This window comes from Lolium perenne, chromosome 4 (genome assembly GCF_019359855.2).
Source record: "Lolium perenne isolate Kyuss_39 chromosome 4, Kyuss_2.0, whole genome shotgun sequence".
Lineage (NCBI taxonomy): Eukaryota > Viridiplantae > Streptophyta > Magnoliopsida > Poales > Poaceae > Lolium > Lolium perenne.
The window spans coordinates 397,390,134-397,406,567 of record NC_067247.2 but is presented as its reverse complement, the minus strand read 5'-3'; the positions used below and the strand labels follow the sequence as shown (position 1 = coordinate 397,406,567).

At 47.2% G+C, this 16,434-nt stretch overlaps 1 long non-coding RNA gene and 1 other non-coding gene across 5 annotated transcripts; both read left to right on the top strand.

Moving 5' to 3' along the window:
- Window positions 1–547: 547 nt before the first annotated feature.
- LOC127297611 (uncharacterized) lies at window positions 548–3,774 on the top strand. 4 transcript variants are annotated; one of them, XR_007849282.2, is made up of 7 exons: window positions 548–1,415; window positions 1,505–1,675; window positions 2,180–2,584; window positions 2,663–2,719; window positions 3,108–3,298; window positions 3,372–3,423; window positions 3,508–3,774. It is a non-coding gene; the product is annotated as an uncharacterized lncRNA (long non-coding RNA). The 4 variants fall into 4 exon arrangements; XR_011744212.1 differs by having other exon boundaries at window positions 2,180–2,719; window positions 3,108–3,171; window positions 3,250–3,298; XR_007849281.2 differs by having other exon boundaries at window positions 1,610–1,675; window positions 2,180–2,719.
- Window positions 3,775–4,010: 236 nt separating this feature from the next.
- Window positions 4,011–4,089, top strand: TRNAK-UUU (transfer RNA lysine (anticodon UUU)). The gene has a single exon. It is a non-coding gene; the product is annotated as a tRNA-Lys (tRNA).
- The last annotated feature ends 12,345 nt before the right edge of the window (window positions 4,090–16,434 follow it).

The following is a 16,434-nucleotide window of genomic DNA, read 5'->3' as shown; positions in this document are numbered from 1 at the left end:
TCCTAATTTGATCGCCTGGAGTGCTCGCAAGCAAGCTACAGTGTCTCGGAGCAAGCATCAAGCTGAGTATAAAGCTGTGGCAAATGCTACTGCTGAAATCATCTGGGTGCAGTCATTGTTACGAGAGTTGCGCATACCGCAAGCTCGTCCTCCTGTTCTTTGGTGTGACATCATTGGGGCGACATATCTGTCATCTAATCCTGAATTTCATGCTCGAACCAAGCACATCGAAGTTGACTATCATTTTGTGAGGGAACGTGTTGCACGGAAGCTTCTTCAGATCAGGTTTATCTCCTCGAAAGATCAACTTGCTGACATCTTCACAAAGCCATTGTCCTTGCCCTTGTTTCAAGGCTGTCGGCGCAATCTCAACTTGTTAGATGTTAGATAACAGAGTTGAGATTGAGGGAGGGTGTTAGACTGTATATATACGTAGAGCTTCTGTGTATTATACCTATAACATTGTACATGTTGTACACTATAAATATAAACCCTACGCCAACCCTATTGGGTGTCGAGCGTTCCCAAACCCTGTTTTACAGGCCGCAATGGAGGATGCTCGCGCTGTTCCGCCCTCCTCGACGTCGCTCTTCGCAGTTTCAGCGCTGCTTGGGTCATGTGGGGGCGTGGGACAGAGGCTAGACCTAGACGTCCTACTACCTCTCGGCTCCTCCTGGGAGGCGAGTTGTTCCTGGTGGCAAGCGGGCGGAGGCTCCGCGTGCTCGACGGCTGCATATCTGCGCGTTGTACAGACCCAAGTTGATGTCGCGGATGAGCCATCGAGTCCGCCTGAGGGCGCAAGCGCTGGCGGTCCAAGCCTGCTGGCGCGGGGATAGAGGTGCGGGTTGCGCGCCGCATGCCTACATGAGTGCGCACGGGACATGCGGTGGCCGGCCGGCGCTATGGTCCAAACGTTGGGCCAAGCCTGCTGGACGCATGCCCGGACCCTGCTAGCGAAACGTCGGCAGCGTCCGCAGTCTTGCCGATGAGATCGCGGACAACACCACGAGGGCGCCTGCCGGACCTGCAGATTCTCACATAGTCAAGGCCCTGAGCCACCATGCCCTGCCCCTCGGTGACTTCATCCACGACCACTCCAGCAACAGTCTTCTTCGAGCCTGCTACCACGGATTGGTTGCTCAGTCCAGAGCTTTTCTCCCAACTTCTGTACATCAGGCAGACGTGTTTGTTCAGATTTTCCTTCATTGCGATTTGTGCACACAACCTGTTTGTTGAAATGACTACCTGCTAATCCTCTCATGCACATGGAAAATACTTCTCCAGGTTAGATTGGAGGGTTAATCATTTCATTCAAGGAGTTCTTTGTTGTTCATGAGGTGCTTTTCCACTCGCCAATCCTCTCTGTTGAACCAGCATGTCTTCTTTGTCACAGAGATCGGCCGCCCCAAAACAAGGTAAGCAACGTTAGTTGGTCTATACAGCCACGGCCCACGTGAACCGGAAATATCTATTTGTACTGAGAAGATAAATGTTTCCTTGCCAGATTGTTTTGTTGACATCTTCGGAGATAGAGTGCAGTTGATTTTGTTGATTGCATATTTGCGTCAGATTGTTCAAGCGTTTTAACTAGGCATGCTTGGATTTGCAGTGTTGGAAGACATGTATATGGTATCGCACCTATTGCCATTCACATCAATTCCTTGCCTCGATCTAGGTAAGCTACTACCCTATGTACTACTTACACAATTTTGCTATCTAGAAGCTCATCTAGCCCTCCGTGCATGATGATGCAAATGATATTTGGTTAGAACAATGGAGGAAACAATATGTCAACACTTGGCCATATGTCACATCCCTAGGATTTTTTTTTTCATTTTCTTAAAGAGATTTGAGCTTGCAAGCAACCAAACTGATGTGATGCTTACAAAAATATATATCTTTGTGTTCTTTTAAACCTCATAATACAATTTTTTTTTCATTTTCTTAAAGAGATTTGAGCTTGCAAACAACCAAACTGATGTGATGCTTACAAAAATATATATCTTTGTGTTCTTTTAAACCTTCATAATACGATTTTTTTTTTCATTTTCTTAAAGAGATTTGAGCTTGCAAGCAACCAAACTGATGTCATGCTTACAAAAATATATATCTTTGTGTTCTTTTAAACCTTCATAATACGAATCAAGGGATCTCACATGTAATAATTCCCTATGTACAGAGGGAAGATGAGCCATGGCCTTCTGCTTTCATCGAGCATGCACATTGCCTACTCTGGTGTTGATTATCGCCAAGGCGCTGCACGATGTCTTTGAAGTATTAGAAGTTGGCATTGAAGAAATATTGGCCGAGAATTCTGGATTTCGGTTGCCTTTTGCTACTGATACTTATTCATCGGTTCCTTCAGTTGTTCCACCTGTTATATTCATGGTCTGTTTAGTTCTCAAGTACATGCTACTTTCGAACCATCAGCTGATCATGCGCCTTACGGTTTGTATATTTTCTTTACTATTATTTTTACCTTTAAATCTACACGTTATGCTTATATGGGGTTTTCTCATTTTTGTTGTTGCTGGCAAGAGACCACTCTACCTCTGAACTATTGCTGCAGCAAACCCAGTTGAAAGTAACACTGCCACTTACATCTACAATTTACCTTTAAATCTACATGTTATGCTTATATGGGGTTTTCTCATTTTTTTAGTTGCTGGCAAGAGACCACTCTACCTCTGAACTATTCTTGCAGCAAACCCAATTAAAGGTAACACTGGCCATGGCCCCTGCATCAATAGATGCACACATCCCTTTATTAAAAAGTACCAAAAAATAACACTGGCACTTATATCTACAGAACAACGCAAACATTGTCTTAGGTTTTAACTAAACGTAGATGCCAGGAATAAGTTACTCCCTCCGGTTCAAAATTATTCTCTAGCTGATATGGTGAAAGTATTGTCCAATATGTTCTACTAAATCCAAAACTATAAGCATAACATAAGTCACCAGATTGCTCGACCTAAAAAAGAACAGGAGCACTACTGCCTCGCTAACGCACTGTGAGGAGCATTTGTTGATGTGCAGTTACTGTTAATTATATGATAATATTTCCTGTCAGTTATCAGCCTATGTACTGAGGACTATTTCTGCAGGTTTCATGTAGGCACTTAACACTTGATGTGGCTGAGGAAGGTTGAAGGGCTACAAAAGAAAAAGGTAGGTATAGTGGAGCACTAATCCTGGAGAGAGTTTGGATTTGTTTTGGCCAACCTTAGGAAAGTGTCCGGATTGCAGTGATAACAAGGAAAAAACTGAAGGCCATCTAATACAATACCTCAAAGAGGTACATTTACTCCCATGCTCTCAATCTGGTCAGTTTACAGTGATACCAAGAACTCACTATTCATTGTCTGCAGTAGCACCTATAAAAACAAGAAGGCATCCAAGTAGAAAGCTTCACGCTACCAGGTCAGATTTTAAGATAAACTTCAAACACCTGACAAAAATTTCAGCACGACCAAGAGTACTGACTCTTAACTCTTCTCATTGCAGCAAATTGAACAACGAAGTATCATCTGCAGCAACAAACGAGGTTAGCCGAAGAAGTGAAAAAGTATCCAGACTGGTGACCTATATCAAAATATCTATTATGTCAATGCCAGCCACCAAAATTACATGGCAAATGTTATTTGCCTACCTGTCACTATAGGAAGTATGAACACTGCTGACTTCGATAAAATTATCTATAAACACCACCAGTGTATTGGTAGTATTAAGCACTTGAGTACCCCTGTGTAATTACTCCAACTGCCTGCCTTCGTTCATGCCAATTTAGTCATCATGACTAATTAACAGCATTGCCACAGATGCTTTACAACCACGATATCGCACCTTCCTAGTAATCTCATAATAGTTTGCAATGACTCGAAGCTTTCAGAACCACATTTAGATACCAGTTTCATAATTTGGGATAGAAGGGAGGGTTCACAAAAGCTGAGGCTTCGTCGTTATTAGTTTAACTTAAATTGGCTTATTATCAAATGAAAACCAGTCAAGCCCGTATAGCTCAGTGGTAAGTGGTAGAGCGTCAGTCTTTTAAACTGAAGGTCCGTAGTTCGATCCTGCGTGTGGGCACTTATTTCTGTATTTGGTACAATTTTTATTTTGCATTTTGTGCTACTCTTTTATTTTTGTTCCCAGATTTCTCCGTCTCACTTTTTTCCGTAAAAAGCTTTTTTGGTTTTTAGCATAAATTAAATGTTCCAGAGGCTTTGAAAAGCCTTGGCCATGTTCTTTCAAGGATCATTAATTACCATGTGGTTTGCTTAAATGTAAATCTTGAGGTGTTGGTTTTTTGAAGTGTTGTCCATCCTAAATCGTGAGAACAAAGGATCACACAAAACGAAGAATACATGAACTATCTGTCGCGACGCACGGATATTTTGCTAGTTATCATACATATTGCAACAACTAGTCCATCTACTTTAGGAAACACAGACAGTTCATGTGAGTTAAGATATGGCCTCCTCGTAGGGAAATTTGAAAGTCGTGAGAAGAGACCATGCGACGGTCACTTGAATCTCACAGGGGCCAACCTTAATTTTCCGATTGCTTCTACCATTCTTCTTTGGCTTGAAACTCAGATGATGTTCCACCTTATCATTTATGTCATTAATATGCAATGCCTTGAGAGTAAGCATCAACTTTGACTTCTTAAGGTGTTCCTCGGGTGGAACAAGTTCGACGCAAATAACACGGCGTGAAAGCTTGATCTTGCGGTCACCATCCATTGGCAATTCACCATCTTCAAATGCAAGCATCACTATGTCCATGCCGTCAATGTTGGAGGTCTTGGCAGTAAATACGCCTTGATAATCGCATGGCCATCTCCCGCTAATGACTTCCACATTGACCGTGGCCTCGACGGAGTTGAGGATGTGACCAAACGTGAACTTTACTGTACTAAGCTTGCTAGTCCCAACAAGATTGGTCACGTAGGACATACATGGGCCGTTGCAGGTGTAACAAAGTGCTAGAAAGCTTAAATCTCCGTCCTCGGACTCAACAGCGCCTTTCACTTTAAGATCGACCTCAAAGTACACAGGGTGAACACTCACCACAACGGCACGGGTAGGGCCGGTTAGTGCTAGATAGGGATCATGCATGCATTTGAATTTTGAAGTGATCAGACCGCCCAAAAAATAATAATGCATATATAATTAATACACACTACTAACCGAGACAAATTAAGTAGGAGAAGGTGTACAAACTAACCTCCTCTGTAATCGATTGAAAGTTATCTCTTTGACGGTGGAAGATAATATTACGGTTATGATCCACGATATCGCGTGCTGCTACCATGCCATAGACGTGAAGCGGCCATTGCAAGCCTCCCATTATCTCCTCGACTTTCACCGAGAAGATCTGCAAGGTCGATTGCATGTCTGCGAATGTGCAACGACGGTCGGTGAAGCTCATGGGACGGATAGAGGCTGCATGAGTCAACCCAATAGTATGTAAACGTGGTTAGTGCACGATAGGAGGGGGGAGCAATCAAAATTGGGGCACTAGCCTAAATTAAACTAGGACTTGAGAGGCATGCATGAAGAGATGGATCGCATCAGGGGGCAGCATACGTGCTTACGTACTTGTGTCCTCGTAGGAGCCGCATTCAGCGGCGAAATTGTTGTTCCAGAACAGGCGGTAGAGACGAGCTTCGTAGGCCTTGGGATCGGTGCGGCACTCCTCGGGTTCAGATTCCCGCTCCTTTTGCCTCCTCGCCCTAAACGCTGCCAACGCCTCGTCGCCGCCCATATTCAGCGCCGGCGCCTGAGCTTTCTTCCCCTTCCCTCGCCTCTGCCTTGCCGATCTAGCTTAGCTTGCGTTGCCGCCTCTCCTCTCCTCCTATGGCCTATGGGTTTGGGTTTAGTCTGGAGTCTGGAGTCTGGACCCTGGGAGTTCTCATAATTATATAGCGATTAGGGAGATTCGCCGTCACGGCTGCCTGTCCGAGCCGGATCGAGCCCGGCTAGCTGCTTGTATCAATCGGGTTTGGTTTTATTTTTTTCTAATCTAACTCGTTCCCGGCCGGAGAGAGGAGGACGCGAAGGACGGCCGGCTTTTTCACGCCGAAACCCAGAGTACGCGAATACATGCACGTGCACGTGAAATTGATCCATCCATGCATGGATTAATTAATTCTCACTGCTCCATTAATTCTTTTCCACCACACATATACGGATCAGATCGAGAATATATATACAATTTCCATCAGATCTAGTTCAGCGCGATCTGCTGCAAACGTTTCCACTAGTAGAAAACCTCACATCCATCTAAGCCATTGGTACCGGTTCCCTTACGAACCGGTACCAATGGGGCCATTTGTACCGGTTTGAGGGCTCAGGTGGGCGAGGAGCTTTCGTACCGGTTTGGTAGGGGCTTTCGTACCGGTTCGTGTTAGGAACCGGTACGAAAGGTCTTCGGCCAAAATTAAAACGCGTGGTGGGGCCCGGGCTGGACCTTTGGTACCGGTTCGTAACACGAACCGGTACCAAAGGGTACCCAGCCATATCAAAAATCGCCCAGATCGTCCCGAGCCCCCTGGCTCTCATTTTTCTCTTCTTCCTCACACTCTAAATTTTTCTCCACCTCTCACACACTCCAATAATCTTTATTTTTCTCCACCATTTTAACAAGATTAACGGCATACATCTATCCAAGGGTTAGCAATATCATCCTTCCTTCCGGCGTTCCTAATTTAGCTCAGTTCTTTGGTAGTTTTAACTCGTACTATTTTTGTAGTGCAATCAAGGTGTTCGATGAAATGCCTAAGTTAGTGATTTTATTTTTTTATATGCAATTTGAGCTGAAATTATGGTATGTTTTGTAGGTTTTAATTAGTATCATCCCCGTCCTCACCGCCGTCGATCGCTAGCGTCGTCCCCTAGCCGGCACGGTACCACCTCGGTGAGCCCCTCTTCTTTTTTATAAAAAACAATTAGTTTTATGTGATGAACTTGAATATTAATTAAGTTGGTCACTCATATATCCATGATGTTGTGTACTTAATGATTTTTGATATACATATAAAATGCAGATGAGTCGACAATGGATGTACGGTGACCGGTGCCATCCCGAGTTCATTACTGGCATGCATTATTTTCTCAACGTGGCTGAGGCAAACAGGCAGTCGAATGGTTTCATGTATTGTCCATGTAGTTCTGTAAGAATATGAAGGATTACTCTACCTCGAAGACCCTTCACGTCCACCTTTGGAGAATGGTTTCATGCCCAGCTATAATTGTTGGACCAAGCACGGAGAAAGAGGGGTTATATTGGAAGACAACGAAGAAGAAGAGGATAGTGACAACTATCCCAGCTTATTCACCGAAGACGGTGGTAGTAGAATGGGGAAGACGAAGTCGAAGAAGAGCTCATTTTCGATGAGCCGATTTTTGATGACCCGGATGACGATTTGGGTCGGGCCATTCTTGATGCGAAGATGAACTGCATGGAAATGAAAAGGAGAGGTTGAAGTTGGAGAAAATGTTAGAGGATCACAACAAACTGTTGTACCCAAATTGCGAAAATGGTCGAAAAAGCTGGGTACCACGCTGGAATTGCTGCGATGGAAGGCAGAGAATGGTACTTCCGACAAGGGATTTGAAAAGTTGCTGAAAATAATAAAAAGATGCTTCCAGGGGAGAACGTGTTGCCCTCTAGCACGTACGAAGCAAAGAAGGTTGTCTGCCCTCTAGGATTAGAGGTGCGAGAAGATACATGCATGCATCAATGACCGCATCCTCTACCGCGGGAGTACGAGAATTTGAATGCATGCCCGGTATGTAGTGCATTGAGGTATAAGATCAAAGCGAGATGACCCTGGCGATGTTGAGGGTGAGTCCACCCCCGTGAAGAGGGTTCTGCGAAGGTGATGTGGTATGCTCCTATAATACCACGGTTGAAACGTTTGTTCCAACAAAGAGCATGCCAAGTTGTTGCGATGGCACAAAGAGGACCGTAAGAAAGATGTGATGCTGAGACCCCCCGCAGTCGGGTCGCAGTGGAGAAAATTCGACAGAGAGTTCACGTCATTTTCAGATGACGCAAGGACATTAAGATTTGGTCTAAGTACAGATGGCTTTAATCCTTTCGGGAGCAGAGCTCACTATAGCACCTGGCCGGTGACTCTATGTATCTATAACCTTCCTCCTTGGTTGTGCATGAAGCGGAAGTTCATTATGATGCCGGTGCTCATCCAGGGCCCGAAGCAACCCGGCAACGACATTGATGTGTACCTGAGGCCATTGGTTGAAGAACTTTTAGAGTTGTGGCGTGACGAAGGTGTACCGTGTGGGATGAGCACGAACAAAAGGAATTTAACCTACGAGCGTTGTTATTTGTAACCATCAATGATTGGCCTGCTCTTGGTAACATTTCAGGGCAGTCAAACAAGGGATACAATGCATGCACACACTGTTTAGGTGAGACTGATAGTATTTATTTGGGAAACAAGAATGTGTACCAGGGCATCGTCGATTTCTTCCAAAACAACATCACGTAAGAAAGAGAGGAAAGCATTTCGGAGGTGAGGCAGATAACCGAACCAAGCCTACCCGCCCTAATGGGGAAGTTATATATGATATGGTCAAGGATTTAGAAGTGATCTTTGGAAAGGGTCCCGGCGGACAATCTGCTCCGCTTGATGTTGACGGACACGTACCCATGTGGAAGAAGAAGTCGATATTTTGGGAGCTACCCTACTGGAAATTCTTAGAGGTTCACTCTGCAATCGACGTGATGCACGTGACGAAAAATCTTTGCGTGAACCTGCTAAACTTCTTGGGCGTGTATGGGAAGACAAAAGATACACCGGATGCACGGCAGACCAGCAAAGTATCCACGAAGGAAACAACCTGAATCCAGAGAAGTATCAAGGTCCTGCCAGCTATGCTCTTACCAAAGAGGAGAAGGAGATCTTTTTGAAGTCCCGAGTAGCATCAAGGTCCCGTCTGGCTTCTCGTCGAATATAAAGGGAATAATAAACATGTCGGAGAAAAAGTTTCAAAACCTAAAGTCTCATGACTGCCACGTGATTATGACACAATTACTTCCGGTTGCATTGAGGGGGCTTCTGCCGGAAAATGTTCGAGTACCCATTGTGAAGCTATGTGCGTTCCTCAATGCAATTTCTCAAGGTGATCAATCCACTTACTCTACAAAATTTACGTAAGGATGTGGTCCAATGTCTAGTCAGCTTCGAGTTGGTGTTCCCACCATCCTTCTTCAATATTATGACACATCTCCTAGTTCACCCGGTCGAAGAGATTGGCGTTCTCGGTCCTGTATTTCTACACAACATGTTCCCCTTTGAGAGATTCATGGGAGTCTTAAAGAAGTACGTTCATAACCGTGCTAGGCCGTAAGGAAGCATCTCCAAGGGCTATGGAACAGAGGAGGTCATTGAGTTTTGTGTTGACTTTATTCCTGACCTTAAGCCGATCGGTGTTCCCGAATCGCGCTATGAGGGGAGACTGCGTGGAAAAGGCACGCTAGGAAAGAAATCAGCAACGTGTATGGACGGACATTCTTTCACTCAAGCACACTACACGGTTCTACTTAATTCCATCTTGGTGGCTCCGTACAAAGAGGAACACAAGGAGATCTTACGCTCTAAATACCCGGAGCAACGTGAAGATTGGATTGATGGAGAACACATGAAGACTTTCGGCGGTTGGTTGCAAACACGTCTCATGAATGTCACCGATGACGAGCAGCTGTACTTGTTGGCCAAGCAACCATCTTCTACTATATCGACTTTTCAAGGGTACGAGATTAATGGGAACACATTTTACACTTTCGCCCAAGACAAAAAGAGCACCAACCAAAACAGTGGTGTCCGCTTTGATGCAGAAGATGGCAATGGGAACAAGGTCACATATTATGGGTACATAGAGGAGATATGGGAACTTGACTATGGACCTAATTTCAAGGTCCCTTTGTTCCGGTGTAAATGGTTCAACCTGAAAGACGGGGTACAGTAGACCCGCAGACGGAATGACTACGGTGGATTTCAAGAATCTTGGGTACGACACCGAACCATTCGTCCTAGCCGGTGAAGTGGCTCAGGTTTTTTATGTGAAGGATATGTCTAGCAAACCGAAAAAAAGAAAAGAAAGGCAAGAGGACACATCATACGATGAGCCAAAGCGGCACATAGTTCTTTCAGGAAAAAGAAACATCGTGGGAGTAGAGGACAAGACAGACATGTCAGAAGATTATAATAAGTTTGACGATATTCCACCCTTCAAGGTAAAAATTGACCCAAGCATCATCTTAAACAATGAAGATTGTCCATGGTTGCGTCGCAGTAAGAAGAAAGGGAAACGGGCGAAGAAAACTCAGAAGACTAGAGGAGATGGAGTATAACTTGTGTATCTCAATATGGAAATCACTTTTGTGTAATGATGTTACTGTATGTAAGATATTAACAATGGAGATGGTTGGCTTGTTTTACTAGTTAAGTCACGGGCTTGCAGGGAAATTTTTCCGAGGCGGAACTTCCGAAGATGCCATAGGGCGTGTGCACCAAGGGCATCTTCGACAAGTTCCGCCACGGGAGATTTCCCAACCCTTTCCCCAACATTGTTAGAGGAGATGGAGTCTTCCACGGGCTTGCAGGGAAATTTTTCCGAGGCGGAACTTCCGAATATGCCATATATAGGGCATGTGCACCAAGGGCATATTCGAGAAGTTCCGCCACGGGTGATTTCCCAACCCTTTCCGCAACATTGTTAGAGGAGATGGAGTCTTCCACGGGCTTGCAGGTAATTTTTCCGAGGCGGAACTTCCGAAGATGCCATAGGGCGTGTGCACCAAGGGCATCTTCGACAAGTTCCGCCACGGGAGATTTCCCAACCCTTTCCCCAACATTGTTAGAGGAGATGGAGTCTTCCACGGGCTTGCAGGGAAATTTTTCCGAGGCGGAACTTCCGAAGATGCCATAGGGCGTGTGCACCAAGGGCATCTTCGACAAGTTCCGCCACGGGAGATTTCCCAACCCTTTCTTCCATCCATGGTGATGAAACTCTCCATCCATGTTGGCTTGTTGAGCTGCTTCCCATGGTCTATCGATGCTCCTTTTATAGGCAGAGCGTCCTTATCCTGCCGACAGCTTTAGTACCGGTTGCAGACACGAACCGGTACTAAAGGTTACCCACGCGTCCTTATCCCACCGACAGGGCGTCGTGCGCTACATACTTTATCTCATCGAGCAGGGCGTCCTTATCCTGCCGACAGCTTTAGTACCGGTTGCACCTACCAACCGGTACTAAAGGTTACCCACGCGTCCTTATCCCACCGACAGGGCGTCCTTATCCTGCCGACAGCTTTAGTACCGGTTGCACCCACCAACCGGTACTAAAGGTTACCCACGCGTCCTTATCCCACCGACAGGGCGTCCTTATCCTACCGACAGCTTTAGTACCGGTTGCACCCACCAACCGGTACTAAAGGTTTGCCTCTGTCTTCCCGCCATTTTTTCACTATATATATGTAGGCTTGGCCACCATTTACATATCACATCTAGACTCATATCTGCAAACCTCATCATTCTCTCCCATGGCTTCCATCGCATCTCTAACCCCCCGGGAGGCGGAGGCGCTTTGCGCCTCGAACTACCCCTGCCCGCCGGGCTACCGCGTCCCGACCGGCTGGTTGCTAAAGCGTCGGAGGCGCACCGGTCCCTCCAGTCCCTCTAGGTGTGGCGCGCGAGATGGCCATCACGAACCACTACTACTTCGAGCTCACGCCAGAGCAGCGGAGGAATCCCCAGTGGCATCCCGACTACAGCCCGACTTGGGAAAGCTTCTTCATCAATCGGCGTGAGAGGGCGCTTTCCAGGCATGAGGAGGGCGGTCCGCCTCCTTCGAACTTCAACGAGGCCGGCCGTCGGCTGTGGTGGCGCGGCCGAACTCTCCAGGGCGTCATGGCCTACCGTGGCCCCCGCCTGCGCTACCCTCAGTCCCAGCCCACGCGTGCTCACCCGCCGACCGGAGAGTACCGCGACCCCGATGCCAGCGACGATGATGACGGCGACTACGACGACTACAGTGGCGACTACTACAGGGCTAGGCACGAGTATGACTGAATGACTCCAACAGTAGAATTTGGCCATGTATCTTTAATTTTCAGTTAAGCTATGTACTTTTAATTCGAGTTCAATCGTAATAAAAATTTATTCCCGCCCTTTCTTTCTCGCCTTTTTTCTCCCACGCGGCGTCGTGGCGGGAAAGTTTCCTGCGCGACGTCGTGGCGGGAAAGTTTCCTGCGCGACGTCGAGGCGGGAAACTTTCCCGCGCGAACGGCGTCGTGGCGGGAGTGTAAAGAAAGAAATAGAAACAATAAATAGAAAAGAAAATAAATAGAAAAGCAATAGAAAAAATAAATAGAAAAGAAACAGAAAAGAAAATAAATAGAAAAGCAACAGAAAAAAGAAATAGAAAAGAAATAGAAAAGAAAATAAAAAAAAAGAAACAGAAAAAGAAAAGCAACAGAAAAGAAAATAAATAGAAAAGCAATAGAAAAAATAAATAGAAAAGAAACAGAAAAAAAAAATAGAAAAGCAACAGAAAAAAGAAATAGAAAAGAAATAGAAAAGAAAATAAAAAAATAAAAGAAACAGAAAAAGAAAAGCAACAGAAAAGAAAAGAAATAGAAAATGAAAAGAAATAGAAAATGAAAAGAAAAGAAATAGAAAATGAAAAGAAATAGAAAATGAGAAGAAAAGAAAAGAAACACAAAAGAAAAGAAAAAAAACATAAAAGAAAAGAAAGAAGAAACAGAAAACAAAATAAATAGAAAAGAAAAGAAACACAAAAGAAAGGGGAACGAACATGAAAAGAAAAGAAATAGAAAATGAAAAGAAATAGAAAATGAAAAGAAAAGAAATAGAAAATGAAAAGAAATAGAAAATGAGAAGAAAAGAAAAGAAACACAAAATAAAAGGAAAAAGAAACAGAAAAGAAAGAAGAAAACAAGAAAAGAAAAAAGAAACAAAGAAAAGAAAAGAAAACAAGAAAAGAAAAAAGAAAACAAAAAAACCCTTTAGTACCGGTTGGTACCACCAACCGTACGAAAGGTCTTTCGTAGGGTTGGTGGTACCAACCGGTACTAAAGGCCCATCGCCCGTTTTACACTTAGCCGGCGACCGAAAAATCCCAAAATCTTCTTTCTCCCCGCGCGACAGAGGCCCGACGCCGCCGGCGACGCCGACGCACCCACGCCGCCGACGCACCCACGCCGCCGCCGACGAGCGCCGCCGCAGACGCAGCCGCCACCGCCGACGCAGCCGCCGCCGCCCCGCAGTACCTCCTCGGCCTCTCCTCCTTTTTTTTCCGCCGCCCGCATCCACGCCTCCCCGCTCGCGGCCGCCGACCCTTTCGTGGTCAGCCTCGCGCTCAAGGCCTGCGCCGCGTCGCCGACGCCGGCCACGCCGCGTCGCTGCACGCTTCGCCGTCGGGTCCTCGGCCGTCTCCTCCGACGCCGGCCACGCCACCGCGCTAGCAGACGCCTACGCCAAGGCCGGCCGCCTCGCGCTCAGGGTGTTCGACGAAATGCTCGTGGGCGCCCGACGCGGGCGGGCCGACGCTCGTGGGCGCGCCGACGCTGGCGGGCCGACGCCACGACGCGCTCCGCCGTCGCTGAGATGCGCGCCTCGGGGTGCCCTCGCGACTCGCACGCATGCGCCGCTGTGCTCACCGCGCGTGCGCCGAGGCCAGCTGTTGCTGCGCGGCCGTGAGGTGCACGCGCTCGCGCCAAGCTCGGCATCGACGCCATGCCCTACGTCGCCAACACCCTCGCCACGCTGTACGCGCGCTGCGGCGACAACATGCGCAACATGCTCGGCGATGCAGCGAAGGGCCGCTCAGTTATCGACCTGAACGCGCGCTGCCGTGGCTGGCGTGGAGGAGTATGTCGGCCTCCCTGGAGGCCGGCGCGCTGCTCGAACGCCTCCAGCAGCAGCTGGTGCACGTACGCCTTCTGCGCCCTGTTGAGGTGCTGCGGCACGCACTCGACGCCGCCGGCAGATGGAGTTCACGTACACGGTGGCGCCGCCGACGCCGCCGGTCTGCCCTGCGGTGTACGCGTACACCCTGTCGCCGGCCTCGCATTGCCTGGCGTGTTTCGTCGTTGCCTCCCACATCCTGTCAGTCATGTCGTCGCCCATTATCTGAAAACAGAGCAAAATCAGAACCGAACAAAACCTTCCATGATTTGCAAATCTGACCATGAAGAAGCACTGGGAAGTTAATTAGCATCTGCACGATGCGGTTTAAATACTAGTAGTGCTAGGCGTGTATCCATACGGCGAGGGGTGTACGGTCGATATATAGACAGCCGCCGCGACATAGAGAGAAGAGCGAGAGGACGAGCGCCGAGTGTTAGGGTTAGGGTCTGTAGCGGTGCCGAGTCCGTGGCGGTGCCGCCGCGACATAGAGAGAAGAGCGAGAGGAGGAGGGGGAACACCGTGTCCGTGGCCGTGGCGGTCCGTTAGGGTTTTTTTGCTTTCTTCATTTCAATTGTTATCCATCTAGCAATCTGTTATATGATCATTACATGATGAATGAAATACAATTGCTTTCTTAATTTTGCAGTGACATTGAGGTATGGAGGACGGCACCTTCGTCCGAGATGAGGAGGGGGAAGAAGCGGTGCAGCGATTGATCTATGAGAGTGCCCGTGGTCCGGAACCCGACGATGGAGATGACAACGAGTACGCCGACTTTCTGAATGATTTTGGCGAGGGACTTGAGTCTGAACAAGTTAGAAAAGACAATGAAGTGTCCATCACAAACTCCGGCGAGGTGTATATCTATGTATCAATTAGTCTGTGTTCATCCCTAGATGCATTCATTTATTTGTATTGCACTTATTAACGAATAATTTTTTCTTTTAGCCTTCTGGATCATCGAGCAAGTCTGTTAGAACAAAACGAGGCCCGACGCGGGTGCTAAAGGGCGAGGGCAGGTTAGCCCTCACGGCATTCAAGGCTAATGGTGAACCAGTGGAGCCCAAGGAGTTTTGCCGCAAATTTACAAGTCAATCCGGAGTTATTGTTAGGGACCATGTACCGATCAGCATTCAAGAGTGGCATAAGCCGAAGAACCCGGAGAGTGGTGCTACTTATGTCAACGACAAGATGAAAAAATTTCTTTGGGAAACGCCATCGACAAAGTTCAGCCTACCTGAAGACATGACGGAAGGCCATAAGGATAAAGTCAAGGAATGGACATTGAAGAAGATGGCCATACAATTCCAGAGCTTCAAGAAAAATTTATGGGACAAATATAAGAATGAAGATCCAGTATTCGATGATAATACCGAAAATCTAGTGAAGATAAAAGATCACCGGGCCGCATTTAAGGAGTATAAGAAATCGTCTAAGTTTGTGTCCCGATCGAAGAAAAATACCGAAAATGCTGCAAAGAAGAAACTTCCGCATCATTTGGGGTCGTGGCTACAAGAGTGCCATTCCGAAGTGGACAGCGTTTGAGAATAAACAGATGGATCTTGGAATCACTCCAAAGACATGGGACCGGCCCGAACGGTCCAAGTTCGTTGTTCGCTCATGGGGCAGGGTTGGACCCAAAGACAGGGTTGATCGTTGCGAAGGGAAAATGGAAGGAAAAATGTGAGGCAAATGTACCGAAGCTGGTAGATGCAATTGAAAAGGTCGAAAGGGAGAGTACATTCCCGATCGAGAGAATGACGAGCCGACACTCGCTCCGGGGAACCCCGAACATGTTGGACGGGTACGAGCTCGCCCAGGTCTCACCATGAAGGAAGCGTGGCCGGACAGCGCTGACACTTATAGAAGCCGTTCGCGAAAGAAGAAGAAGGACGCCGACATTGTAACGGAGTTGTTATCTAGGGTGGAGGCTCTTGAGAGAAATCGAGAGGGCACCCGATCAGCCGCTGTTTCTACAGATCCACAAGCCGATGCTGCCCCATCTCAGCGAAGAAGCAGTGTCGGTTCCTCGCATCTTGACGGATGTGGAGGAAGCTACCCCGTGGATTATGTCACGGAGAAGACAGATTGCGAGCTACATATGTTAATCAGGACCGCGTCTGTTAAGGTGGCGGTCGGCTATGTGTACCCAAGTGAAGATGGAGCAATGCACCATCATATGCCCATTCCACCTGGTTGTGTTCGTGTCGGGGTGGATGAAGTTGTTTCGGGGTTTGAAAAAGTGGAGCTTGATATTCCTAGAGGTGAAGATGAGAGGACACTGGGCGATGTCAAGCACGGTTTCGCCCTATGGCCGAAGAAGTACGTCGTCCTTTTGCAAAGGCCACCGACTCCTACACATGAGCAGCAAATGCCATCGACTCCTCCTGGTGGCAGTCCTGGTGAGCAGCCAAGTCCACACCTACCTGAGAGGGACCCCAGCGTGAGTCCACCATCTCGAGATCCTCCGC